A 26,103-nucleotide genomic window follows, 5' to 3' on the forward strand; every position below is an offset into this window, starting at 1 on the left:
ATATAAGAAAGGTTATGCATGATCTTCGTATGATTTTGTATTCTTATGATTATTGTTAAGGGTAGGGTGGGAAAAGTTGTTGTTATTTATTATTACTACATACAAATTGGGTGTGGGTTCTGGGGCAATTACAGTTCAAGATGTTAAGATTATTGTAAATAACTACACTCAATATCACCTTACAGTTTTGCAGGGTGTGCTGTTCAATTTCATATATGTTTGTTCATGGGTTTGGTGTGTTTGTATTGTTATGTGTTGTCTTGTAGTGTCTACACAACTCGGTCTCATCAGTTCCTCCCCTTCATCCTTTGACATTTATGAGTATAAGATCAATATGGATGGTTTCAAGTTGATAGCGCATGTTGATGGGTGATCTGAGGGTATGTTGCTGGAATGTCAAAGGCCTTAACATTCCGAGGAAAAGAAAAGAGGTATTGAACAGGCTGAAAAGGGAAAAGGTCGATATTGCACTTATTCAGGAAACTCATTTGTTGAATGATTCAATTCACCTACTCAAAAATAGATGGTATACTAAGTCCTTTCACAATTGCTACAGTTCCAAATTGAGGGGAGTTGGCGTGCTGCTGCGCAAAGGTCTACTGTTTCAGATAGAAAAGGTAGTGATGGACGAGGAGGGGAGGGTACTTCTTATTGATGTTAAATATGAAGATAAACTAATTACGATTGGCTCTATTTATGGACCATGTACTGGTGGTAGTTCTTTCTTTGGGAAGCTATCATTACTTTTGAGGGAGATGGGCGGGGAACATATGATCTTAGGGGGTGATTTCAATTGTGTGATGGATGGGAAAATTGAGCGTTTGGCACAATGCAGGTATACCGCGGAGAGCACAAGTAGAACCTGTAAGGAGTTTATAGATCGCCTGGATTTAATTTATGCTTGTAGGTTTGTTCACCCGGAGGAGAGGGAATTCTCCTTTTACTCACCGGTGCATGACTCTCATTCAAGGATTGATTATTTTCTTGTTTCTGATAGGTTAGCTGGCAAGTTACAAGATGTGACTATGAAGGAAAGGAGTATTTCGGATCACTCTCTGATGATGATGCAGTTGAATATAGGACGGGAGAGGTCGGGGTTCTCTAAGTGGCGACTTAAAACTTATATTTTACAGGAACAGGGGGTAGCTGACTCTCTGGAGGATTTCACGAGGAATTACTTTGAGGTTAATGTTGGCTCGGCTTCTGATGTCATGGTATGGGAAAGTTATAAAGCAACTGTGCGTGGGGAATTGATGAATATTACATCCCGAGCTAGAAAGAAAAGTATGATTGAGCTTCAGAAATTGGAAAGAGAATTGGAGGAGGCACAGAACATCTTTGCAGTTTCTAAGAGTGCTGAGGATAGGAAAGCAGTAGGAAGGCTCAAGGAACTACTAAAGCAAAAGAGGATGTCCAATATGAAAAGGGCATGTTCTTTATGAAGCAAAAGTTCTGGGAGCAAGGTGACAAAAATGGAAAGCTGCTGGCAAATAGGTTGCCGGGTCTGTCGGATACCTCATTTGTTCAGAAACTGGTAGATAATGATGGTAAACATATTATCAAAAAGGGTGAAATATGCGAGGGTTTCAGGACGTTTTATGATACTTTATATCGGGAGGGTCAGTTTCCGACTCAGGTTGATATGGACTCCTTTTTTGATAAGTTTGTCATGCCAAGTTTATGTGAGGACCAGTCTATGATGGTGGATAGCCCTATTACAGAGGAGCAATTATTGGTGGCAATTGGTCAACTTAATAAGGGCAAGTCACCGGGAATGGACGGTCTTCCGCTAGAATGTTATCAGACGTTGGGTGGTGTGCTGGTCCCATTCCTGTGCAACCTGTATAATGGCTTCATGAGGAACAGGATAATTTGTCCCACGATGAAAGAGGCTTGTGTGGTGGTTCTTCCGGAACCGGGGAAAGATGGTATGAAATGTGAAAATTATAGGCCGGTTTCACTTCTGAAAATGGACCTCAACATTTTTACTAATATTGACTAATAGACTGGATGCGTGCATTGGCAAGCTGATTGGTAGTTCACAGGTTGGATTTATGAAAGGTAGATAGATCATATTAGGATGTTGATTGACATTATGGGTCTACCACAGACAAAAACACGGGATACCCTACTGCTTTTTATGGACGTGGAAAAGGCCTTTGACAGGGTCAATTGGTCTTTTCTTTATCACACTCCAAAGAAGATGGGATTTGGTGACACGTTCATTAAAACTATAAGAGCATTAACTTCCGATATTAGTGCAAAGGTATGGGTAAATGGGGTTATGTCCTCTTCATTCTTTTGTCTAGGGGGACTAGGCAAGGTTGCCCATTGTCGCCATACCTATTTAATCTGGCATTGGAACCCCTAATTTTATACTTGAAACAGGAGCGGGACCTTCATGGTCTTCGATTTGGAGATAATGAGATGAAAGTTCTGTGCTACGCTGATGACATTATTTTGTCTGATCTGGCAGAGGGATGCATGAAACTTAAACAGATGTTTGAGGAAGTGAGTCATTTGTTGGGCCACAAGATAAATTGGGGGAAAACAGTAGCCTTCCCTTTGGATGTTAGTATCCCACGCAGGATTTTGGGCTCTTGGAACTGCCACTGGGAGACAGGGGCAATGAAGTACTTGGGTGTTTACTTGGTCCGAGACTTGAAAAGAATGACTGCTTTCAATGTATCGCAAATATTGGAGGTAATTAAAAGGGATATGTTAAAGTGGGGCCAGATGAAGATGGGAATATGGGCCAAGATTAATGCCATTAAAATGGTGCTTTTGCTAAAAATACTCTACATCATACAGTCCATTCCGCTACAATTCACGAAAAAAGTACTTGCCCCTGTTGACAAAGCATTCCAAGGTTTTCTTTGGGGGGAGGGTAAAAGGCCTAAAGTTCCTAAATATATTTGAACAAGTCCTGTGAAGGATGGGGGATTTGGATACCCGATCTTGAAGAATTATTGTATGGGTTTTCTATTGAAAAAATCGACCTCGTGCTTCTCTGATAAACATGAATATGTTCCCAATTGGTATATTATTGAGAGTGCCCAATTTTCCCCTTATGCCCTTAGAGATATATATTCTATGTTGAGAGTGCTGCCTTCAGTAAAGAAGCTACCTACAATATGCGCTACTAGGGAGGCATTGTTACGCTTTGTGGAAATTGGTGCCAGGGGTGCTTGGATGCATTATGATGCGTTTTTGTGGTATAATGCATGTTTGCAATTAGCAAATAGACCCTTATGCTGGAAGAGTTGGGTCAGTAGAGGCATACTTCGTATTCGTGATGTGTGGCTAAACGGTCGCATGATCCCCTTTGACAAATTGAAAACGTCTTTTGGGATTGGGACTAGAGAGAAAAGTCGTTGTGATGCTTTGAATGCACTCTTGACTGAACGAATGGGAATGTTGGACGGGGACTTGACTGAGAGACCTTCATTGTGTGAACTTCTCTGTTCGGCCCCGTACGTAGTTTCCACATATATGGGATAAACTTTGCCAGATCTGGATAATTGATCTTGGTACGATCTTGGTTGATCAATATCAATATCCCTGTTCAGGAGTGGACCTATTTGCTTCATGTGGGAGTGCAGGCAAAGATGGATTTACAACTGCAATATATTAGACAAAGGATCCTCTACAGATTATATTGGACACCGTCCAAGATGGCCAGGTTGGGACTTTCGGACTCTGATTCGTGTTGGGGTTGTGGATGTAGCAGGTGGTCTTTGATGCATATGTTGTGGATGTGCTCGAGAGTATCTGATTTTTGGTCCAGTGTATTGGACAGGTTAGATCTTGTGATGGAAGAGAAACTTCCTCGCACTTTCCTTTCAACCATATTATTGTCCAACAGGGGAAGAGGAGTCAGGGCTAGGGATAGTGCAGATTGGATTAATAGAGTTTTGGTTTTGGCAATGAAGCAGATCTTGCGAGTTTGGAAATCTAGAAAGAAACCTGGTGCGGAGGAGTGGCTTTTGGACATGCAAGTCTTGTCAAGCTATGGTAAAGTTATGCTATTTGGACAAGGGAGGGCGTTATTCTCGGCTTTGCAGACGTTTTCATGACCTATATGGTTAAATATACAGATTTCAATACTTGATGGTCTATCTCTTGAGTGGGGGGTAGTGGGAGATTGTTTAGTTGTGCGTTTCTCTGTTGTTTTGTCTTTTTGGTTATGTGTTGTGGATCTTTTGTAGTGTTGAAAAATGCTAATTTTACGTATGTTATAGATGTCCATTTTGTGATGTATTAATTTATCTTGGATCTACTGTTCTTATGGGTTTTGCAATTTGGACACGTTGTTGAGATATGAAGATTGTTGTATTATAATTTGTTGTTCAAAATGTTAAATAAAGTGTTCAAAAAAACAAAAACAAAAAAAAGCCTTCACACTGTATTGAAGGGAAGCAGCATGCTTCCCTTATGTAGATGCAAACACATGTTAAATACATCACAGAATAGTTCACAAGTTTCATCTCCACCTCTTGAGTCTAGGGAACAAATGGAGGTATGGTTAACTTTAAACTGAAGACTTTAAACTAAAGTTGCTGAGCGAAGAGGATAACTCAGGGTCAACGCTGTTAGGAAAGATTTCTTAATTGTGGGCAATTTTCCTTCCATGTGGCAACCCCTAAACTTTTTGCTGTTGTTTTGACCAGGATCTAGACTTTGCCAGAGAAGTGCAGCCTTCTGCCGCACTTCTCTGGGCTTTCGCTCCATTCTTACGGGGAAACTGACATGCCCTTAAGACAGTCAGTACCGGGAAACGTTGTTTTCCGTAGTTTCTTTATCATGTTGCAGCTTTCGTGCAACATGACACAAGAGGGCACTGTAAGCTAAGTTACTGCTCTCTTGGGTCTCTAGTCTTCTACAGGCCCTAGATACTCTTTTTGGATTGTAAATGATCGGTGCAAGTGAATCACGGACGGGACTGGTGGCAGCGATCGTTTCTTGTGTTTTTGAGCTCCTTTTGGCGTTTTAAGCGCGTTTCTCGCGCTTAGCCCAAAATGGTGGCCTGGCTCCCAAAATGGCCAGACCACGAGGCTCTTTGTCCTGTCCGCTGACCGGCTTGCCCCCTTCACCTTCCCCAGGTCGAGCCGACCCGGGGCCTTCCTTATTTGGGCATGTACTTTCCCGCGAAACACAGATGCTTTCGCGGGCTTCTACAGGCCTTGTGTGTGCCTCCAGGATGTGGGCTGGGATGTCTGGTCCCAATACACATCCTGGGTGCCAGAGAGTCTAGTATGGTATGAATGCCTGGGACCACCGTGGTCCGTGATAGGTCCACGTATGGTTAGAGTGTTTTGTGAGCAGATCTCCCATTGGGTCCTCTCCGTTTTGGCGCGAAGGGAACTGTGGATAAGAGGAGGCTGGAAACACCACTACCATGTCGATCTCCTGAGTTCTCACGAACAAAGGAATACAGGGGCCAAGTATCCTGCAACCACGAGGCTGAACCAAGGAATCGCTGGTGACCCGCTGAAGGACTGCTCCTTTGCACTGCTGTCGCTTTGTGAAACACTTTCTACCTCGGATCGAACGAGAAGGCCTGTACTGGTACTTCAACCCTTGGAATAGCGGGGACAGCTATTCTCGGCACCTTCACCATCTCCTGCACGTAAGCCTTCGGAAGTGTCTCTGGGCCATCCAGCAGACTGACCAGCCTACCCAGGAGTCTGGCTCTGTAACCGCCGTCAGGTTGTGTTGTATTTCGAGTCCTTGTCACTCTCACACGATTCGTACACTTCGCATTCCCAGGTCTGAAGTGAGTAGTGTACATTTGGCTGAGATACACACGGCCGCTCCGTTGCCCTGCTGTGGTAACAAACTGTGCGGGTTAATTGCGTTTGGGACGCCTTCAACTCAACTCTGCTGCTGCGGAATCTACACAACGACGAGATGTCCCCTGCTCCTATCTGAACCAGCCAGCACTGAAACTGACGCAGAGAAGCCTGGGTCTGCTTGCAACGGGGACCGGTGAGTAGCATAGCTAGGAACTGGTCGCCCTCCTGCAGGAGCCCATAGCTTTTCCCCGCTGTGTCTAACAGCACGCCTTTCCGTACTCGCGCTCTGCTTCTGCCCACAGTGGAGGCGGCGCTTGAGTCGCGGAGCTCTGTTCATCTTCATTAGTTCACCGAACTGAACTGCCTGATTCCCTCGAAGAGACTCCCCTTTTTGCCCGTTGGCACCAGCGTGTGCAGGTACTTTTGAGCACAAGGCTCCACTCTTCGTAGGGTTTGGACTTCCTTTTAGTTAGGTGCCTCTGAAGACGGACTGGGTCTGATTATTATTCGCACTGCCTGTTTTCCTACCCATCTAGGTGGTCTACACATTTTGTGAGTCTAAAGCGTTAGACTCGTTTGTATTTGTATATATATTGTATTGGTTTACTTGAGTTTTATTGTGATTTCTCGCTACGGTCATCGTTGCAAAGGCCTTGGAATAAATGTGTCTATATTTTTAATATAACACCTGTTTGGAGTAATCTGTAAGTGTCCTTGCTGTGTGTGCTCATTGCGGGCTTTCAGTCACCCTCACCCCTCTTGAGACCTAGTCTTGACTGCCGCGATCGCTACCCTGATTGGTCTGGCTTGTCCAGAGGTTACCCTGTTCCAAGAAATTGGGCTGGCCTTCTGAACCTCTGCCCCTCCCGGACAGAGTTCAGAAATCCGTCTTAACAAACGCAGAACACAGGTTTGAATTCTGGTCCAGCGCTTAGAGACTTGTCTCCGGTATTAAGCACGTTATAAAAGATTAATTTATTACAATAATGTAAAGTCCACAAATCGCTATCTCCCAGAGGTTCCTCGACTACCTCAGGCCTTGGAAACCCTACCATTGACAAGAACTGTCCCACCCTATACAGAACCACACCAGACCACTGCTGGAACTTCAGTATACTCAAATGACCTAGTTAAAACAGATGGCCACAAAACAAGCTCATTGAAGAAAGGTGAGCAGATGGATATTTATTTGTTGCATTATCATTCCATAGCTCCCAAATAACAGCCAACACTGGATGGTTACGCACTACTACACTAAGCACACATTTTCCCTGTGTCCGAAAAAGGTCCATAAACCTTTTCAAATGAGTGAGACAGTGCTCCAATTAAGTCCAGTATGTTATGAAATTGTTCCTCATGTGCTCCAGGAAGATATGTAACTGCGCTGCCTTTTAATATTTATACAGGTCTGAGAACCCAAATCCCCCATTTTCCTTGTTAAGTGTGTGCATGGGCATCATCACGCTTGCTCTTTTCTCCTGGCAAATACATATGGCCACTTCATACTTAATTTCTTTGAAAAAGAATTCGACACCTTATTGGGTACCATCATAAATAAAACAATAGGAGTCTCGATAGGAGGTTTATTTTACCGAAAATCTTGCACACCAACCATAAAATCATCAGTCTATCCCATCTTTTTAAATAGTTTCCCAGGGTTTTCGCTATTGGTTTTAAATTTAGACTGTATACATTGTTTAAATCAGCAGTTGTGAGTATCTCTAAATACGTAAATGAGTGTTGTTCTAGGGTCAAGGCACATACCTCCGCAACTCCTCCTGCCCCTGTCGCACTACTGCCTATTAGGAATACAAAAGATTTGTTGTAGTTAATCCAAAATCAGGACATCTGATGTGTGCAAAGTTCTTCCATTCCTGGAAACAATGGCGATGGGGTTAACTTCAGGTCTTTGGTGGCAGCTCTGTATGAGGGCCCACATGCAAAGGTCGGGTTAATTGCGCGCTTTCAAAAAGTTTCCAACTGTTTAGGGGAACTTGGCAGTGGTGTGCCCTCTCGGTCCTTCTATTTGCTCTTGTGGTTGAGCCCCAAGCTATTGTGATCAGTGTGGTGAGGTGGAGTGAAGAGTCGGACAAAGGAGTAGCATTTTTCAACAAAGCGTTATTAATATTTGAAGAAAAGAACCTACCTCTCCCTGAAGCGTTATACCCACCTAAACTATTAACAGCTCGGTTGCTCGTTGTCAGGATGTCTATTCAAATGAAAAGTGTCTGTCCTCTGTCCAAAACCTACTCTTACCCTACCACTAATCTACAAGAAATGTTCAGCATACAAGTGAAGAACAATACCAGGAGAATGACTCCCTTCTCCTGGTGAACTAGCTGAGTCTTTATCTCATTTCCAGCAATCCTTTCAGATTCAACAAAAAAAAAGCGTGGACAGGAGAATGACTTCCTTCTCCTGACCTGCCTTTCACAGCTTTGAGGGCTGCCTTTGGGATATTACTTAGCAATAGTCCTCAAAAGTCTCTCTACTTCTTGCCAAGAATTTCTGAAAGCTTCATTTACAGTTCCAGTATTTCTTCCCAGTTTTATGATGTGCTGAAGATTACCTACAGACAGCTCTTATTGTTAAATCTTCTCTTTAATCCTATTTGAATTATCACTGTAACGAGGGAGACTCCTCCCAATGCACTTCTGATTCTTTAGTCCTGGAATATCATTACTATGACAAGGAAGATTACTCCCTAAATTCTCTTGGCTTTTAGTTTTCTGATTATCATGACTTCGACCAGGGAGATTTGCCCCAAACCCCAAATCAGGTCTCCCACTATCCTAGTTACCTGGAGTGTTTTATGACTGTGTCTCTAGTTCCTCGTGGGGAGTTGGGCTGACTCGAATAGCTTTGGTGCTTCCTGGTTTCTTCACTCCGCTCCCGCTTTGTCCTTGTGGCTCCATGGAGACTTAGACCACATGGCTTCGGCGTAGTTGCTGAACCACACAGTCCACCTCCTCGAGGTGCCGTCAACATTGGTTTCTCTCTGTCTCTTCGGTTGGTCAGAAGCTTGGCTTCCGACGTCGTGCTCCGCTGACCATTCCTCAGCGTTCACGCAAATGAGGATCAGCATCCTTGCAGCTTTGCATTGCAGGTTCGAACTTCCCAGGCTGGGCTGGCTTCACGCCTGCTGCTCTGTCTTCTTCCTAGTCCTTTCTCACTCTTTATTTCCTGGGGTTGAATCCTCCCCAGCATACAGTTTAAGTCCTTCTTTGCTGTTATTGAAGTGATCTTTAGGCCGCTTTGAGGCCAACTCTTCTCAGTATGATGATCAGTTGTTGAGATGATCTTTATGCCTCCTCAGGGCCTACTCTTCTCAGTACTATATCCAAGCAATCTGTTATTATTTTTGCAGATCTCTTTGGTTTTTCTTCGTCTGGGTCATATTGATTCATAGATCAAGGACAGAAGAAGACTTATCATAACAGAGAGTAGTGTTTTCAGGGATTTCTGACAAGGACTTGGTCCCAGGGGAAAAGGGATCAGGGAGTCCCTTCACGGAATGGGAGTCCTTATCCACAAGAGGGGAGTCTCTCCCTGTGAGGTCCCACTTTCCACACCCCCTAGGGGGACTACTGGGTAGTGGTCTCACCTCTCTAGCCTCACAGGGAAGGGAGAAGTGACGTGATCCCATGGATCGTCATATCAGTCAGAATAGCATGATTCAAGGGGTTTGGTAGCTTGAGTTTAAAACCTTGCTTTTTGCAGATGTGCTCCTGTATCGGGCAAGGGCAGACATGCACCTTAGGCCATTCCAAATGATCAAATATATGTTTGGCATCAAGAGAGACAGGGCATAGCTCCTCCTCCCTCACCCGAGCCAAATACAGTAAGTCAAGGCTTTCTTATAGTAACCACCTAAGGATGAAACCCACCTAGTCCCCACGTACCAGCTTTGGAAGAAACTTATCTAGTCTATTACCCAAACCTTTGGCCAAAATATGTATATCAGCCTTTAAACAGCAGCAGGGCCTGAGGAACCCAGATCTTTCCCTTCATTTAGGGAACATTATGAGGGCCTGCAGCATCGAATGCAGGATGTGTTGTCCCTGAAGTGAAATAACCTCGAAAATGTTTGTAAAACCTCACCATAAACCCATCATTTCCTGGTGCCTTCTGTGAAGGCATCATGAAGCAAGAGACAGACAATAGATTCAAAGTTCCCAATCAAATGGTTTATTAAATCTTATGTCAGGACGGTAGAAGGTCTAACCTGCCCTATACTAAGGTGGGAGTTCCCTACCTGAACGAAACTAAGGATAGTCTGAGCCAAAGAGTCCTACTTAAAAGTCTGGCTCTGTCCAAAACCTATGCTTGCCCTCACAGCTAAATCTAAACAATGTGTATGGATGTCACTAATAACAGAAGTGGGGATCAGTACAAAGGTTTGAGCTTCTTCCAGCTCGTAGCTTCCTCTTCAGCTCCCCTTCTCCAAGTTCAAGAAAGCTCCCAAAAAAGACTTAAGATTTACCTTGTTCAAGTTCAAATAGTTCCACAAACTCCTAAGGGCTCCCTTCCCCAAGTTCAAAGCAACACAATTCAAACAAAAGGGTCTTGAGGCCCGTCCTCAAGGCAGTATTTGCAGTTCATCAAGTCTCAGGGTTCCCTTCCCCAAGACTTCAATGTAGCAACCAATATGTGTTTCAGTCTTTCAAAGTTCAGCCTAAGTCTGGGTCAGCCTGACCCTCGTTCTGATTTGAGTCACCAGCTCACTTGCGGTGCTTCTCCTTGGTTTATTTCACAATGTCATTGGTTTTTATAATTCAGGGCTCACTAGCCTAGGCACAGTTGTCAGACCACACAGTCCACCCATAACAGGTCATGAAACTAGGACCCCTATGCTCTTTCTCCCACACAGGTTCCTCTGCATTTGCCCCTGTGTACACATTTCTATTTATGTAGTTCTTCTTTGTCAGCCTCTTAACTTTATGTGCAGTTTAATACTGTTCTGGCTTTTCCTAGTTATCCTCCTGGCTTTGCCATAACGTTTTACACACCTCTCGTCAGTCTTTGGCCTTGCCGCACTGCATCCGTTCATAAGATTCCCTTTATGGTGGTCTTGTTCATGCCCCACCTTTGGTCGCATTCCTACACACTTGCTCTTTTACCCATAGATTGGTTTTATATAGTCATTTTCCTTTTTGAGCTTTCATTAGTTATTTGCATTGCCTGCAAAGTAGTTGTATTTCAGCTCAGTTATCAACATGTTTTAATTTGTGGTTTGCAATCAATTTGATATTCAATATGCATAGTTTAGCATTGTTTTAAACTTTCATTCAGTTCGGTATTCAATATATATAGTTTGGCGCTGTTTTAAACTTCCATTCAGTTCGGTATTCAAAATGTATGTAACTTATCTTGGTTTGAAGCTTTCATTCATATGGTGCTACATTATTTACACGCAGGCTGCCCGAAGCGCCCCGGCTTCTTAGTGGCTTTCCCCAACACTCACCGGTCTTCAGCGTCTTAATCCAGCAGCTCTTGCTGCCTCCTTTTGCTTCCCAGGCTGCCACTCCCCCTCGCATGCCGGTTGGAATTCTGCGTGCGCCGGCAACTTGGTTGCTTCTGGGTGGACGTGTGCAGCGTCCTCTCTCCCTCTTGCTTCTTCGCAGATCCAGCTGCTCAATCTCTGTCACGGAGGCTCCCACACCTCAGGGATGTCGACAGGCATCCTGGCTCCTCTTCAGGTCCCACCACAGCGTCCTCCTCACAGACAGGGTCCCCTGGTCTCTCCTACACAGCCCTCCCTGTTGCTCTCCTCTCTGCTCCACCGGTCTGCCTTTATACACCTGTAGCCCCTTTATAGGTTGCAGGTGTGGATGCCTAATTAGACCTGCCTGACCATAATTAAAGGGACATGCCTGACCTTCACAGTACACTGCAGGCATCTTCCTCATCCCAGTACTAATTTGGTGAAATGAAGGTGTAGTGTTCATTACTCCTAGTCACCTCTTCCTCGTCCCAGTATTCTCGGATGTCAAATATGGGGAAATGAGGGGAACTGTTTTACCCATAAAGGTCGGGGAAGGGTTAGGTTGGTCTTTAATAGAAAAAGGGGATACCATGTCTCCCCCTTGACCCCTCACCTCTTCATCCTTTTCCTGGTGCTTTTAGAGGGGTAATATCCCTGGGCACATCTGAGGTCAGTGGGATAGGGATAGCAATTGTAACTGTTTATTTATACAGCACTTATACACAGATGGAGTGCTTCAAAGTGCTAATAACCCATAGCTGCCTCAGGGATATAGGGATGTCCCTGAAAAGGGCAATGCAGAATACTGCATCTCACCTGAGAACCTCTCGTCCCCAATCCACAAGGACCCACCACGGTGATCCTCCCTCGCTTCTCCACCCCGAGGATCAGGATCCAAAAGCAATGGCCTTTTCCCTGGCCACTGTAAGCAAGGCATGGTTATCAGAAGTACGACAGACAGAAGGAGTATAATCCAAGGGTGTTTATTAAACAGTATAAGGGTGAGAAAAACATCTTATCTAAGTCTATATCTAAGATGGGACCAAGCTACAACCATCAAAGTAAAATAAAACTCTGTCCTAGTGGTGTTGTGTCAAAACAAAATGGCCTATACTAATAAACCTATTGCCAAATTCATACTCTATATAACAAGAGGGTGTGGGACAATGATACGTATAACAAAAAAGTGTAGTGCAAACTGAAATGTCCAGAGGGTTTTGGTAGTTCAGGACTGCTGAACTAATGCACTCCCTTACCCACGTCACTTCACAGGACAAGGCGGAACAGTGGCATGACTGTGAGCACTCCTTGAGTCTATAGGCATCAGGATGCAGTTTCTTCAGAAAAGGCAGGATCCCTCGAATCAACGTCTTTTGCTTGGCATCACAAGACTTTTGCCAAGCTCTCACCATGCGAGATTCCCCTCTTCTCCAGCTTCCTCGTGATACCCATTTGTTGGGTTCACCTTTGTCTTTACACCTCATCATTCTAATAAAACGCAGCTATATCCCACGAAAAACCTTGGTGTCCACCCGCCGGACTGCACACATTAAACCGATACCAATACCACCACACCTAATGCTAGAATGCAGCTACCATCAAGCAATTATATCAGCTGCACACTTAACTGGTGCACCCAAGCACCCTTCCACACCCTACTCTTTCAACTGACCTGGACTACAGTCCCCAAGGGCGTTCAACCCACCATCGCTTTGAGGTCATACCATTGATATATAGAGTGCTATACAAATGCCAAATAGCATAACATAACACCACTGTACAGTCACTTTAACAAAATGTGGGATTCACTTTCCCTTGCTTTCACTTGGCATCCTTCCGTCGGGTTCATTGTAGCCTTCAAATCACAGTTCAGTTAACTGTATCAGTTCTACTAGCTTACAACACTCATGAACTCAATGGGCCTCAGTATAAGTTTGCCAGTCCGGTACTAACGGTGCCGGTAAGCTACCAGCACTGTTGCTACCGGACAGGCAAACTACGAGTTCTGCTTGCTGGTGCCTTCCCGCCTGCCAATGTCTGACCTGGCGGGCATACCGGCACCCGCGAGCAGAGCATGTGGGATGCACCAGCACCATTCACAAATTTACGAATGGTGCCAGTGCATACGACCTCCCCATTCCCATTGAGCCCTATGGGGCTCAATTGGGCATGGGGAGCATTTTTTTTTGGCGCCCGCAAATCGGCAATTACCGGGTCCGCCGGGGCCGTAATGACCCGCTAATTGGCCATTTGCGGGTGCCGGAAAAAAAACGACTCCGGCAGCAGCCTTGCCGGTTTTACCGGCACGGCTACTGCCAGAGTCATAATGAGGCCCAATGGGGGTCATTACAAGGTTGGCGGTAAGGGGTTAACAGCGCCGGTAAAGGTGCCGGTGCCGTTAACCCCTTACCACCGCATTATGAGGTCCTTTAGCGGGTCCCGCTAAGGGCAGCTGGTTTTACCAGGCGTCCTTAGTGGGAGCCGCTAAAGGACCAGCATGCAAACAACTATTATTAACGGGCCCGTTGTTAGCATAGTTCCCATTCCCATTGAGCCCTATGGGGGCTCGAATGGGAATGGGGATGGGTTCCCTGAATGGGGAAATAGCGGGTCCTCCAAGGTTGGAATGGCCCGGTAATTCCCCATTCAGGGAATCCGGACCCGGTATGCGGTAAGGGGGTAGCCATGTCGCTAATAGCACTATGGCTACCTCCAACCTTGTAATGACCCCCAATGGCTTTTAAATAAATATTTGGTGTGGCATCCCTCCGTCGGGTTCACACTTGCCTATCAACTTTATCACAATTCGGGATTCACTCCCCTTACCTTTCTCTTGTCATTCCTCCGTCACATTCACACTTGCCCCTACAACATAGTTCACTTAGCTTTACTTTGCAATTGTTCTCTTTGTTTCCCACTTGTCAAAGACTTTTGACTATACGAGGACTTTGCTTACACCTTCGTATGACCATTTTGACTTTCTTTTACTTTGGTTGGCCTCTCCTAAGGCCTTTTGGTATTTGCAGTCTTTCTAATGATCTTACTTTCAATCTAACAGTTTCATTCTGGTTGCGGAACCTTTCGAGAAGGTAATTTTATTATGTATTTATTTATGTAATTTATTTATGTATAGTTCAAAGAACTTTTACAAACACAACAAGTTAAAATTACACATGCAAATAATATAGTACATTATGTAAGATTAAAATCAGGTCCAAATACAAATACAGATGCAAATAAAAATACAAATACAGATACAGATACAAGCCAAGTGGACAAATCTCAAAGTACATGTTCTGAAAAACGTTACAAGTTTACTCTTTATAAATTACAGGTAGTTCACAGATTACAAGTCCGAATCACCTGGGGTAAATTCGTAGTAACACCCCTGCACTTAGTTACTTCCTGGCCAGAATAAATAGGATCCTAACTTCCCATAGAGAGTGTCACAATTAGGGGGTCGTGTTTAAATTAAATTAAATTATCTCTGACATGTTAGCTTTGCTCACAGGCCAAGAATCAAAGTTCTTATATTCTTTCATCTAAGGCCTCTGTGTCTACAGCCATCATCACCTAACTGTGACCTAGTTACAATATATACCATAAGTGCATTGACTACTGTGACCTAGTTACAATACATGACTAGTGTGTGTAACAAAGCAGCAAAAATCAAATCTCATCTAATTGTTGAGATATGCAATAAAATCAGCGACTGTCCCCCTACATGGGCTATCAATAAATAAATAAATATTAAACTAATACGGGGCATTCAAACGCAGTACCCCCACTAGATCAATTGGCTACGTATAGGAAGAGTAACCACCTGCACGCAGGAGCTAAAAGTATCCTGGTTAGGGCAACAGGTCTAGGTTTCGTTACCAGGCCTTTCGCTATTTACATCAGCACGGTTTTTAGCCACAAGGCAATGGACCACTATGTTATTCTTCCAATGTTTCAATCTTAAACATATTCGCAATGTTGCAGGCATCCCTCGCGGTTTTCTGTGAGATGCACAGCTTCTGCATTCATCGTTCTGGTTACAATGCATTTCCGCTCACTGTTTCACGAAACCATGCAAGCCTCATCAAACGCTTTGGTATCTTTCACTTGAGAACGCCAGCCCGTCTCGCAGTTCACTCACCGGTAGCGCTCCATACCATTCACCCGGCATTTCCATGAAGCCAAGGCTATCGGCACAGCACAACTCGCCTCCTCCCAACTCTGTCGTTCACCCGAAGGAAGACCGCCTTCACCTTGTGCCTTAGTGAGGTGGTTTCCTTTGAAAAGTCTGTGTGACCTTCACTCTGCAGCTGGCCAAACCATGGCCCTTCTCTTACCTCTTGGCCCCTTCTGCTCTGCTTGCATGGTCACTCCAAATCCACAGGATCTATTCTCCTGCTGCTCTGCTGGTTCAGATGGCCTTGTTCGCCTCTCTCGCCTTGCTCGCTGGGTGCTCTCGTGTTCCGCCTTTTATCCCAGTGGGGAAAGGGAACAGGATTCATGTGCGAGTCATCAAGGTTAAGTGCCTGACTCTGCCGGACCCTGATATTGGGACATGTCAAATGGACTGGTTGTGTGTGAGTCTGTCTTTCTCTGAATCGCTTTGTCCGTGCAGCGGGGTGTGTAGTAAAGGGGGGAAGGCTCCTAGATAGTATATAGAATGAGAGTGTTCTACAGGGAAATGGGTTTAGGAATACCACGCCTCTACTCCGGGTGCCCCACTCCCACTCACCAGGGACTCCCCATACAGGTGATCCTCCCACACTGGTCTACCCCCGGGTCTGGATCCAATAGTGATGGCCGTGCCCCGGCCACCTGGATGACAGATCCCAAGGGACATGTCGGTGAGACACCCTTAGGTTTCTCACACCACCTGAGAAGAGGATCCAAGGGGAGTAGGAGTGAGAATACCCTCAGGTTTCCCACACTTCCCACTCTGCAAGTTTGTTTGTTAAATGTATAACGTCTTTCGGGGAGATAGGAGTATCTAACATCCAAGCCTCTTCATAGTTGAACCTCTGGAGTGGAAGTTTGCCTACATACTGCTTTATGCCTTTAACATCCCCTTCAGTTCGGAAGAGAACAGGTTCTCGTAGTATTATCATAATTACTCAGCAATCGCATTGTTCCTCAACACCTGGCTGTCTTTCCACCAAATTCCCACTACTAGACCGGAAACTTGCTGTCCCTGCAACCTACAAGCTGGCAGTCTGTCTTCTTTCTCCACCTATTCATAGTAGTTTCACTTGAGAAACTAGCAACACTAGCATCATTACACTGTACAAGGCATCCTTAAAGCCTACTTCCCCAAATGTATGTGCTGTCCTAATGCCTATTTCCATCCTCCAAGACTCACTTCCCACAGCATGTCTTCCTCGGAATCAAGAACCATATTTAATCCCCCTCCCACCATCATCATCATCCTACCTGTCGCAAATCCCCCCAATAATCTATTCACCACCTCCCAGAGGGAAAGTTATCCCGTATTAAGGCAATTAATAGCCTGCCACAGTTACTGGTGTACCATGATACAGATCACTTAGGAATAAATATCGACCTTCCTTGTCACATTTAGTCTTTCGTATGTCCAATTTGTCCCAATCACTATAGCAACACCTTCCTTCCGCTTTCCTACCGACGTGAAAAAAATACCCTTTTAATTGCCTTTACCACATGAAAAAATAGTTCTCCTGGACAAATACAATTTCAAACTCTGCCCTTTAAAATCTCTCCCCAAAGTGACCACTTTCACAGGGTGACCAGGCGAAGCTTAGCCCACACTTCACTCCCCCACTCCCAAGACCCCTGACTTAGATATACAACACATTTCTCTATCTCACTAGCATAGTACCTCCAATCAGACGTCTAGCATATGAGCAGTTGGGATGCCACCTCCCTGGATTTTGTACCATCTTTCCCTAAATGCACATGAGGATAATTCATTCACAGTCCAGCCCAACCAGGAATACAAAACAACTTCCCCCCACCCCCCACTTCCCTCTTGAAAATCTCAGAACAACTTAACAATTAATCGCCACATCCACAAAATTACATTTAGCACCTACCCAGCATGCCCCATGTTCACACTCCAGGGCTGGACACACTAAGGAGCTGTGTCTTCCACGTCACACTATTCTAGACCAAAATCCAGTACAACAACAAAAATAACACAACTTCTTTAACTCTGCAAACTGCCTAAGTCAAAGGTGCCACCCCCAAAATAGCTTTCTTTTGGACTTCAGCCACCTGCACATGTGACTATCCAAGTGTATATGACAAGTCACCATGAAACCATCCCCCATTCATTTTATTAACCCCCTCCATACATCCTTCCTCCCTTTCTTACCTCTCCTACATTCTTCACCTACACCCACACTCTATGCCTAACCTACCCCAATCCCCACCATTAATGTACTAAAACAACATTGGCCTATTTCCCCAACATACTCCCCCACTCCTGAGAATTGTCTGTAACCCTTTATTACCCATTTGCCACTTCTTTACTTAGTTCTCTTAAATTATTTATTTGTATTTCTTCTTATTATTTTACCCACCTTATTTCCTTTCCCCATATCATTATAATCAAATCCCCCTTTACCTTTATTTGGCTTCACACCTTCCTCACACTCTAAGCCCATCCCGCCCTGCATTCTTCAACCCTCCCCAGCTCACCCACTCCTGCAATCTTAAATATCAAACAGCATCCCCTAGAGACAAAACATTAACCGAGTCCCAAGGGGTCTCTGCCCCTTCACTGCTTACTCTACCTGTGTACATTCTTGCTATATTATTAGACAGCTCTCCCTCTATCTTTTATATGTAATGTTATGAGTAGTCCCATGGCGCTCTGGTAGATCTGAAAAGCACGATGGTAAGGTGGGGGATAAGTTAGTAGCAGTGAGCGGGAGGAAAGAACAAGAAAGCTGTGATGTTTTTCGGTTGTTAGCCGTCATGTGCTGTTATGTGAGGCTATGTGTGGTTTGTTTTGTTGTTGCAGTGTAGTGAAATGTGTGCAGTTTGTTGTGCTTTGGAGGTATGGTTGTATTAAGTTAGTTGGAGAGGCGTATGCAGAGGGGGGAGCTTTTTTAGTAGGGTTGGTTAGTGGCATTACTACCTAGGTTTGACACAAGGCCCACAATTCTATCTAATTGTAATGCATGTTAATCTTCACAATTTTATCTAGGTGTCACACAATGCTAATCTACACAATTCTGGCTGAATGTGATGCATGTTAATCTTAACAATTCTATCTAGATGTGACACATGTTAACCTTCACAATTCTATCTAGATGTGACACACAGCAAATGTTCACAATTCTATCTACATGTGACGCAAGGCTAATTTTCACAATTCTGTCTGTATGTGACGCAAGGCTAATTTTCATCTGCATGTGACACAAAGCTAATCTTCACCATTCTATCTAGATGTGATGCATGTTAATCTTCACAAATCTATCTAGATGTGATGCATGTTAATCTTCACAATTCTATCTAAATGTGACGCAAGTCTAATCTTCACAATTCTACCCCATCCATAACTGCCCAGATGCAAACTGTGGCTGACTAACACAATTGGCTTGATGCAAAGTATGGTTACCTTACGTAGTGAGGTTAGTTTCAAAATGGCTACAAGTGTGTTAAATGCAGACTATGGCTGATGAGCATGGGTGGGCTGAGTGCCTTGGTGAGTAGGAGATTAGGTATAGAGACAGGTGGGGTAGTTAATGGAACTGGTTGTACCCCCTACCTACACCCACACTATCCCACACTAGCACTTACCCCTAGGAATCCAAGCAGCAAAAAACGAACACAATTTGCCTAAATACCAGATATGGCTAGATAATACAATTGGCCGAAATGCCAGATATGGATTACATACAGCTGTTGGTGACGTGCAGCAGACTACAAGATGTTTGGTAATAGGATTAATAAGAGTGGGGGGACAGTTTATAGACCATATGTTTCAGCCCTTCCAGTGTCATTTAGGTGAGGTGGTATCCGGTCTCAACTTCCTAGACCCCAGCATCATCTTCCTTCCAGGTCCTTAGGAACAAGTTGGTCATCCATGTGTTCCTTTATGGTCTCTTTTGACCATGGCTCTTCCTTGTTTTTCTCAACCAGCTCTGCTGTGACCCTCTGTATATTGTCTTCATTGATAAGGCACAGCTCCCCTCTTTGTATTGTATTGTATGGTAATTTGTAGAGCACAAACAAAGACCAGAACAGGCATCAAGGCGCGTATAGGAGACAGGTGAGGACAGATCCGGAACAGAAGTGAAAACAGATGAATCTTTAGGTTCTTCCGAAATTGGAAATAGTCTGCGGCGAACCATTGGCAAAGAGTTCCAGAGCGAGGGAGCTAGTACCGTAAAAGATCTTCCTCCAGCTCGGGCAAGGCGCAATCTAGGAATACACAGCAAAGAGTGACTAGATGATTGAAGAGATCTACTCTGATTGTAAGGGGTGGGCATAGACTGTAGAAATTCTGCAGCAGCATTATGAGTGGATCAGTGAACCAGGCATAGGATCTTGAACTTTACCCGGCTCCTGATAGGAAGCCAATGCTATTGACCCAGTAAGTTTTGAGTGCGACAGTCTGGGAGCACCCAATGCAAGACGGGCAGCTGCATTCTGAAGCATCTTAAGGCGTTGCATCAAACCATCAGTTTGACCGAGATAGATGCTGTTACAATAGTCAACCGAGCCCATAATGGACGAGGTAACAATCTTAGCCTTGGATTCTGGCACGAGGATGGGTAAAACTTGTTTTAGTACTTTCAGTTTGGTAAAGCCAGTCTTCCCATTCGAAAGACTGGGAGAAAGGGTATCCTCATCGATGGAAGACTCCATTGCCCTGCGCCACAAAGTCTGTTCCCTGCACTGTTCGCATTTCATCAACATGTACATGGAAACATCCTGAAAGAGGACATTATTCAGATTTGTGTATTTAAATGTCATCCCACAGTGGATCTTGTTCATAATTTTTTACTTTTCAGTGTAGTTTTGGAACCTTACCACAACTGTCCATGGAGTCTTTCCCCTGCTACCGCCTGCACTGAGCGCTCCGTCAATCGTGGTGGTCATCCCTCCTTCAGCTCCACAAACAATGTCCACTATTTCCTGTATTGATCTTTACACATCTTCCATTGTTTTGCCTTCGATCTAAGGGCACAGTTTTTTACAACGCAGGACTGCAGGAGACGCTGGTCGATCGAACATAGCACGTTGCACTATGCCCACGCAGCTATCCTTTAAGTATCAAGACCGGAACACTCCGCGGCCACGCCTGTGTGGGTTAAGGGCGCAGTGTTGTGCAACGCAGGTGTTTGGCGAAGAAGGGGTAGCGGCACAGAGTGCGAGTATGCCGTGCAGTTGTCGACTAGCAGCGACCCGAAAGGTCCAGGAAGCAGGAGCAGCCACTACTGCGCTCTATTAAACTTCCCGGCATTTGCGTGTACCTCCACCTAACCGCTACATAGTGTACTTATCTCTGTGCAATCCCCAAGCTTCCCCTCTAGCAGTTGAATTTACTGTGTCTCTGTGTCCCTTACCTAGTCCCCCCAATTTGTTGTTACAGTTGTACTTGAACTGCAAACTCCCACTAGGCTCTCTCCCACTCTCTAGGTGCTGTACTGTGAACTCCCATTAGGCTCCCTCACACATTCTATGACCTCACCCCGATGGGGGTTCTGTTGTATTGCCGTGTGTCACCTGTCTGCTCCTCCAGTGTGCTCCCTACTGTGTGACCCATCCCGTGGATACTGAGTTGTGCTCTCCGTTCTCTCTCTCGCTCCCTCTGCCTCCTATTTTCCTACTTGCACCCCCTATGGTGCTCTCCGTTTCTCCCATCTTCTCCAACTGCTTCTCTATCTCATATCCTATCCCTCTCACTATGTCTGGAGGGAAGAAGTTCAAGAGGGACATCCTAGTCTCCAACACAGGCCTTCCTATCGCTGATACCTACATCAGTGCTTCCTCCAGACAGACTCTCACTGACATCCTTTTTGTCATTCCCTCACCAGACCTATGGACCCCTCACATGGTCTCGGCTCTCTCTCCTATCTCTTCCTCTCCCATTAATGGTGGCACTCAGTGGGAGGCCCTCTTGGTCGGCTTCCACTCCTCCAAGACATCATTAATGTCTATCTGAATGGCACCGTCTTGGTACAGGGCCCTCAGCCCAATCTCCTACTTTTTGATAGGCATCTCCCACGTCTTATCAACTTCCTTCCTTCTCCTGCTACTCTTTATTTATGTATTTATTTTTCCATTTGTATCAGAGCGCTGAACCCTCAGGTATCTAGGCGCTAGTTACATTCGGGAAAGGGGAAGAGGTGTACAGGTAAAGGTAAACAGAGAAAGTACTGAGCGTATGTTCAGGACATTCAGCAGTAATATAGTGTCTTTGCTCTGAGGAGCTTCGGTGAAAAACCAAGTTTTCAAGTTTCTCCTAAAGGACCAATAGGAGGGTTCCATTCTCAAGAACAAGGGGAGATTGTTCCAGAGCTTGGCGGTGGCGACGACAGGGAAGCTTGTGCCTACTGCAAATTGGCGATTGAAGGTGTGCACTTTGAGAAAGTGGTCATGTGAGGATCTTAGTGGGCGAGAGGGGTTGTATTTTTCCCAAGTGCTAAGAAAGGTAGGCAGGTGCAGTTTCGGAGAGGCACTTGTGAATGATGGAGAGGATCTTGAAGTTGATCCACTCTCGGATCAGCAGCCAATGGGCATCTGTTCTGGGTTCTGAAACGTGGTTGTTTTTTCTAAGTTTGAGGACAGCTTGGAGGGCATTGTTTTGGATGATTTGTAACCTTTTCAGGTTGCGTTCCGAAGTGCCAGCAAAGAGGGCGTTTCAGTAGTCCAACTTGGCCCCGGTGATGGCTCTGGCAATTGTGAGAAGATTGGGTATGGAGAGGAAAGGCTTACTGGCGTTGATCAGTTTGGCTGTGTATGCGGCAGCAGAGGATATGGCGTTAATTTGATGCGAGAGGTCGAGTGAGAAATCCAGATAGACACCCAGAGTTTTGGAAGCAGGTGAGATGGGGATTAGGTTTGTGTCGATGTTGAAGGATCTGCAGACCGGATCCAAGCTCCAGCGAGTGGTGGGGGAACAAACAATGAGACTCTTGGGTTTTATCTTCGTTTAGGCACAGCATTTGTGTTGCCATCCAGTTTTGGATGATGTTGTAGACTGAGTAGATGGTAGCAATGTCTTGGTGGTAAGAGCCTAAGAGGGGGAGGAGAATTTGGGTGTCATCGCCATAGTTCATGCAGGAGATGCTGAGGACATCCAGGTGATCGAAGAGGAGTTTTGTACAGATGTTACACAGAGTCGGGGAAAGGCAAGAACCTTGAGGGAAGGCCCAGGTAACTGGCGTGGGTGAGGAAGCATGAGAGTCTATGAAGACCCGAGAGGATCTGTCAGCTACGAAGGATTTAATGCAGTCATTAGCTACAGGGGAGAAGTGTGCTGTGGTGGTGAGGTGATTGCAGAGAAACTGATAGTCAATGAGATCAAACACAGCTGAGGGATCCAGTATGAGGAGCAAGGCAGGTTTACCCATGTCTTTGATTTCATCTAGTTGATTTTTCAGATCAAGCAGGACAGTTTCCATGCTATGCCTTCTGCGGAAGGCTGATTGACGGGTGCCGAGGATGTGGTTGGCTTCAAAGTATTGTTGTACTTGGATGTGGGCTGCACTGTCGAGGATCTTTAGGATGAAGGGCACTGTTGTAATGGGACGGCAGTTGGTAGGGATGGAGGGGTCGAGGGAGGTGTTTTTTGGTAGGGGGAGGATCCATGCTATTTTCAGGGATGCTGGAACAGTTTTTGTGGAGAAGGAGGCCTTGATTATGGCTGTGATGAATGGTGTGAGTGGCTCTGCGCAGTCTTTGATGATGGAGCGTCAGGCAAATGTCACCTTTGCATTGTAATGTCTTGTGGCTTTTGATTATGTTGGCTACTTCCAGTTCTGAGACAGGGTGAAAGTCAAAAGGCATAGAGGATGGGGAGTGTGCTGCCGCAGGGTGAGAGGAGGGTGGTGGTTTGGCTTGGACGGCTTGTTGCTTGGAGCAGATTTCTTTCTGTAGTGAGCATATTTTTCCTGTAAGGGCTTCTTGGACCTTGGTACACCAGTCGTCGTCTACTCTGTGAACGGTGGGAAGGGTGATTGGAGACTCGAGTTCGCGCAAGATAGTGAAGAGTTCACGAGAATTAGAATTGGCGCTTTCGATTCTCTTGTTGTAACTGTTGGTTTTGGCGATGTGTATGGCCTTTTTGTACTCTTTGGAGAGAGAAGTGAATTGGACTTTGTTACCTAAAGAAGGGTTTTTCCTCCAAGTCCTTTCTGCAGCACGTTTCAGCGTGCGCAAAGCAAGGAGCTCAGGGGTGAACCATGAGTTTCTCTTTAGAGCAGGTTTGGCTTTGCACTGTTGAGCGGGGTGAGTTTGTCAACTGATTGAGCAATCATGGCGTTGTAGAGATTGACTAGGTCCATAGAGTCGGTTGTTCTGTTAGTTGGGTTATTGAGGTCTGAGAGGAATGGTAGGGGTGGTCCTTGGTTAGGTTCTTGGTGCAGTGGGCAAGGCCATTAGGTTTCATTGTGTGGCAGGAGGAGAGCCGTTTGCCCATCGGGAGGTCTAAGGTGATGGTGTGGTGATCTGACCATGGGCAGGTCGAGATGGTCGGGCAGGAAATGTTACAGTTAAGATCAGCAATCCAATCAAGGGTGTGGCCGTGGATATGGGTAGGGTCAGTGATTCGCTGAAGGAAGCCAGCGTGATCGAGAGACATGGCTACACTTTTGGCATGTATGTCAGAGGGGCCATAGAGGCCCAGGTTGAGATCTTCTAAGATGATGAGTTTGGAGCTCGGTTTTAATGAGGGATTGATGACGTCTAAGAGATCTTCCTCGAAGGAGGCGATAAGGCCAGGGGGTCAGTAGATGAGGTGGAAATTGATGGTGCATGTTAGTGAAATTAAAAGCTTGGCGGTGAGTGATTTGCAGTTAGGGATAGGGCTCACGTTAGTGGTTCTGACGGCAAGGGTGTTTTTGAAGATGAGTGCTACTCCGCCACCTCTGTTGAGGATTCCGTTGTTCCGCGGGATGGTGTAGCCAGCGGGAAAGGCAATGGATAATGCAGGGCCAGCGGCAGGATGGAGCCATGTTTCGGATATGGCCTTCTAGCACCTCTTTGGCTCCTCTGCCACCTCCTTCTTCCACAGCCTTTCTGGCACCTTCCTCCTCCTCATCTCTGGCTACTATACCTACTGCTGTTATCACCTCTGCCCACTCTAGGACCCCTCTACCATTGCCACTGGGCATACCTCAAGCCCGTACCCCACCCCAGAAGGTTATTCAAATGTGGCAAACTGCTCCACTTCGCTACTCTCAACTCTCGCTCTGCTGTCAAACACGCCTCAGACATCTGCACCCTCCTCGAAGAATTTGACCTGGATGTCCGCTTTCTTACTGAGACATGGTTCACAGCCAGCTCTGTCACCAGTTATGACACACTCCTCTCTGATGGCTACAAGATCCTCTTCAAACCCAGAACCAACCGACCCACAGATGGAGTATCTCTGATCTTCCCAGAGTGGGTCGCTGCTTCTGTCATTCCTACGCAGGCCTACTCCTCCTTCGAATGTCTCTATCTCTCCTGGCCAGTCTCTGACTGTGGCCACCATCTACAGGCCACCTTGCCAGGTTTCCCTCTTCCTCTCAGAGTGGGATGACTTCTCCTCATCCCTCCTTGCCTCTACCTCTCAACTCCTCCTCCTCAGAGCCCTCAACATCCACCTGGATGCTTTTAATCCCTCCAATTGGCTCTTCTGCAACCTCTGTGACACTCTCTCTCTCTTTCCATTCTCCCCTCTGGTCCGACACACTCTGCTGGATATAACTTGGATGTTCTCATCTCCTCAGGCATTCCCCTCTCTAACCCTCTCACCACTCATCTCTCTTTGACTGACCAATTTCTGCTTTCCTCTCACTAGAAACTCTCTGTCTCTCAGGCTAATGCTAGCCCAGCACTGCCACCTACCTTCACGGTCATTCGGCCCATGAAGCGTGTGTCAGTGGATGCCTTTGCTGATGCTTTCTCTGTTCCTCCTACGCCTGCGGCTGACTTACATTCTGACACAGCCCTCTCTAACCTGCATCTTTCTATCTCCAACACTCTGGACATCATTTCCCCTGTCATAAGAATCCGTCTGAAGCCTACCTTCAAGTGCAACTCTTGGTATGACTCCAAGCTTACCACCCTGAAACACAAGTGCAGGGTAGCTGAGAGCAGGTGGAGGGCTTCAGGTGCATCCTCTGACAAACTGGCCTGGTGCCTGCTCCAAAGGCATTACAGACTCCTTGTCCTGTCCAAGAAGAGAGTCCACGTCCAAGCCTGCATCTCTGCAGCCCCCAACAACACAGCTGAACTCTTTAAAATATGCAAGGAGCTGACCAATCCTTCTGCAGTCTCAAGCTCTCCTGTTCCCTCCCAGGCCCTCTGTACGAGTCTTGTTTCTCACTTCACCACTAAAATTCAGGACATCCTGTCCTCTCTCTCCTCTAACTCTCCCTCTACCTCTCCCTCTACCTCTCCCCCCCCCCTTTGGCCGCCCCTCCCTGTCCTCCTCCTTTCTCATATCTCTCTCCAGCAACACCTGACAAAGCTTCGAGACAAGTCCGATCTATGAAAGTGTTGTTCAATCAGGTGCCCCCTGCTCCTTCAGAACCATTAAGGACCACATTGACACCTTAAACTCCAGCCTTGGCCGATTTCTGCAATCACTCTGTCACCACTGGAACTTTCCTCTCTTTCCCCAAGCAC

The 26,103-nt window shown here is 45.8% G+C and overlaps 1 protein-coding gene across 11 annotated transcripts in view; it reads right to left on the reverse strand.

Moving 5' to 3' along the window:
* TLN2 (talin 2) overlaps positions 1–26,103 on the reverse strand; it is a 7,472,684-nt gene that overhangs the window by 4,696,193 nt on the left and 2,750,388 nt on the right. The gene's annotated exons all lie outside the window — the stretch shown is intronic.

Source organism: Ambystoma mexicanum, chromosome 11, assembly GCF_040938575.1.
Source record: "Ambystoma mexicanum isolate Mex_15411 chromosome 11, UKY_AmexF1_1, whole genome shotgun sequence".
Classification (NCBI taxonomy): domain Eukaryota; kingdom Metazoa; phylum Chordata; class Amphibia; order Caudata; family Ambystomatidae; genus Ambystoma; species Ambystoma mexicanum.